At 40.6% G+C, this 3826-nt stretch overlaps 1 long non-coding RNA gene across 1 annotated transcript in view; it reads right to left on the bottom strand.

The window, feature by feature from the left end:
- Window positions 1-251: 251 nt before the first annotated feature.
- The window catches only part of LOC109303750, a 13476-nt gene continuing 9901 nt past the window's right edge, over window positions 252-3826 (bottom strand). Inside the window, exon 3 of the long non-coding RNA XR_002099215.1 lies at window positions 252-328. This is a non-coding gene — a long non-coding RNA (uncharacterized LOC109303750). The remainder of the gene's footprint in view (window positions 329-3826) is intronic.

Here is a 3826-nt window from a genome sequence, read left to right as displayed (position 1 = left end):
ACTCAGATAATGATCCAATGAAGGATTTTATGAGATTGAGTAGAACTTTATGTCAAAGGATTTCGTTTTTTACCTTTTAGGAACAAAATAAGACAAACTTCTGTTTTTGGAAATCATATAGAAATAGCTGCTGCTCTTCTGAAATAAATATCCAAACAGTACATTTTTTAAAATGTCTTTCTTGATTCAGGCAGAAGGCAGAGAAGATTTGCAGTGAAAGTTTAGGCATCTCTGGTTTAGTTAGTATATAACAGGGGTGGTCAATTAATTCAGCTGGAGGGCCACTTAATGAGTTTTGGTGATCTGTCAAGGGCCTGCAAGGGTAGCCCTTGCCCCTTGATAGATGCCTGCCCCGGTCACCATCTTGGTGCCAGAAGTCTCACCCCTAACCCTCTGACCTTTGCCACCAGAAGTCCCTCCTCTTGTTCATGGAAGTTCTTCTACTGGGAGGGTGGTTTGCAATCTTGGAACTGGAAAAAAAACCAAATCATATACTAAAAATAAAACATCTACTATAACATACTTTAATTTTATTTTAAAAAACATTGTGGAAGTTGGCATAGTGTATATAGAAACAACTGCATAATACCTCAAAATAAAGTCTTAATCTTGTATATTGTGTGGGGGGGGTATGGGGAAGTGTGTGGGGGATGTGGGGAGAGGGTAGATTGAGTGGGGGTTTGTGTGTGGGTGGGTATGGAGGGTGGCAGTTCCCATTGCTGGTGGCAGAAGCAACAGCAGCAGGCAGTAGGCCTCAGGGTGCTTTTGGCCATGGCAGACAGAGCCCCCACAGCAGTGTTTGGCTCCAGCTGAGTCCCAGGGACTGCACGTCATGGCAGGGAATGGGGCAGGTAAGTCATTGGCATTACATGGGGCCATCACACTGGGGTCTCCCATGGGCAAGGATGAGAGTGCAGCACACTGCCCTGGTAGAAGTGGGTGGAGCACAGCAGGGGCAGCTGCAGGCCAGGCTGGATACAATTTGTGGGCACCAGCCTGTGGGATGGATGAAATGACCTGGTGGGCTGGAATGTCTGTCCCTGGTGTAGAAGGTGCAAATCTACTCTGCCTTCTGCCAGACTTCAGACTAACACTGCTAAATACCACTCTCTTCTTGATTCAGCCACCTGGCTGATTCACCACACTCTTTCCTTCCAGTAACAATATACTTTCCCATGGCCTTTGTGGTTCCTCCTTTCCCCACTTTTATCCTTGTTTTTATTATTATTATTATTATTATTATTATTATTATTATTTAATCATTTAAGTAGTTCTATACTAGTCTTAGCTGGAACACTTCAGTGGTTCAGGCCAGATTTATATAGAAACCAACTGTTCCAGTTTCAGAAACTCAGAAATCTCTGTTCCCGTAGTAACTGGGTGGGCCACTGGATGGTGTTTCTGATGAGACTAAAAGAAGGGAGCTTGTGTGTAATGCATTTAATAGGAATATTATTTCTTCACTAATAGCTACTACAGTTACATAATTGTCAAATGTCAGATTTTTATATTTGGCCAGGTATAGATATTATATTTTTACCAGTATGGCTAGGGACAGAAGTTACAGATAAATTGGCGTAAGTGATCAGAAACCAGTTCAAATCTGTAATGCAACAGAAGTTCACTGCACATAAACAACTTTCAAATTAGTCAGAACTGGTTTAAGATAAACTTGGATGGATGTAATGGATGGATGAAGTATCTGACTTAACTGATTTAGGTTAAATCAGTGTATTGAATTTCTGTCCCAGATTTCCTCCAGATTCAAGTTAACTCTCAGTCCCCCAGCATGCTAGGATGCTTTTCACCTCCCCTGCAAACCTCCTTCTGCAGGGTGGGTAGGCTAGCCTTGGCCCAAACTATCTGCTTCACTGAGCAGGGAGCCATGTTCTAGCACACCCTGGCTTCTGGCTTCTGGCTTTGGCCACTGCAGGCATGTGACTGCACTTTCGGAATCAAAAGTGAATGTCTGTTCGCTTACTTATCTATGTAGCTTAGACAAACCGGTCACAGATTACTTGATTCAGCCTTGGGCTTTCTGACTGTCTGTATTTAGCCTATACATGATTGGAAACCAGCCTATACCCATAACAGAACAGATGTTCAGTACACATAGACTAGTAAAAATGGCAAAACTCAGTCTAAGATTTACTCCCCCGACGGGTAAATGTGTGTTCTGTTCACTATTGATCTAAATGACTCCACTTACAGAAAACCATGTACCTTAGATTCTGCCTTGGGCTTTTTGAATATCTGTACCTAGCCTGTGGGTCTCCACTGCTGTCTTCCACAAACTTTCTCACCTAAAACTGCTTCAGGTTTTCATACTTTGATTAAGGACACATGGCTAGAACTTTCCCCCTGCTAACTGATATTGTACTGGACTGGCCTTAAAGGTAGCTGCAGGCAGAAATGATTAGTTAATCCCCATGATTATGATGAGAGAATTAAAAAAATTACCCTATTTATTTTAAGGGATGATATGATTCTCTAAATATTTTAAATTGACCAGACGTGTCCTGAGAAGCCTCTGCTGATGATGGTCTTTTCTGTTTGCCATATATCCTGTTTGTTCTCTCCACTGTCTCCTGTAAGCTAAATCCTTTCAAAGATCGCTGAATGCTGATAGGTCTGTCACTCTCTTGGCTGAATTCCACTGCTCATTTCGATCTTCTCAAAACTCATGAAGTTTTTGTTCAAATGTGTCGAGAGTTCATGTTCTGGCTCTGAATCCTTTCCGTGTGTTCTGATTCAGTCTTTGGGGGAATTAGACTGAGAAAAGAAAGTATGTATATTTCTGAGGAAAGGCACAGCCAGTAAAAAGTTTGGGTGTTGGGAATTTAAATTCAGGTCAAAAGTACATTGGGGAAAAAATGGTTTTACTTTCAAATTATGATCCACTGATTAACATAGCCATACAGTATATTCCTTTTAAACGATTCATCTGCCAAAACATTAATGCAGAACATAGCCAAGGTAATTTCACCTACCAGTGAGGAAACACAGCACATATATTTTGAATGTTTAATATGTTAAAAACTACATGTTGGAGCAGATTCTCTTTTCCCATTCTAGCTCCTTTGTACAGCTGGGGAAGCATAAAGAACCAGAATCTTTCTGGAGAGGTTGTCATTCTTTCTCTGCCCTAGTCATGCTGAGCAAATCTTTGTATTCTCTGTAGCTTAGTAGTTGTGGGGACCCTGAAGGAGGGCTGGATGGACCTGGATTCCAGTCCTTGCTCCAAGGATTGTTTATGAGTTTTACGTGAATCAGTCATTGGCTAAAATGTGCAATGTATTGTTGCTTGTTTTGGATGGGGGATTAATCCTGTTAAAAACAAAAGAAAACAACAAAAAAGCAAGAATAGTTGAGGGGAAAAAAAAGAATCCAAGTGCTTTGTTGAAATTGTCTCTCGTGCTTTGCACAAGCTCATGTTTACAAACAGCCAATATTCTTAATTTATGATGCATGAATGGCTTTTAGGGAATTTAGGAAATATTTAGAAACTGAACTGAACAAAAACATAGAATCTGTTTGTACTTCAACAATAGGCAGTACTTCTCATCTCAGAGTTTTTATTTCAGCCAAAGCAGGACTTTCAGAAATGATCCTTGTAAGCCTGTAAATTATCATTTGTTACTTTGAAATATCTTTAAACCATAAGCCACTTCACTTAATTGGTACATGGTTAATTGGGAAAGGTGCTTCCTCTCTGCCATTTATTAGGGAACTGAGTGAAGCATTACAGTGATTAATAACAGAGTTCTGCTAATTTGGGTCTGATCGGTACCTTTTGGTAATCTATTAGTCCTAAATGCTGCTCATA

This window comes from Gavialis gangeticus, unplaced genomic scaffold (assembly GCF_001723915.1).
Source record: "Gavialis gangeticus isolate Ggan-Ray unplaced genomic scaffold, GavGan_comp1, whole genome shotgun sequence".
In the NCBI taxonomy this organism is placed as follows: Eukaryota; Metazoa; Chordata; order Crocodylia; family Gavialidae; genus Gavialis; species Gavialis gangeticus.
Note: the sequence above shows the minus strand (reverse complement) of the source record. Positions and strands in the feature narration are given on the sequence as shown.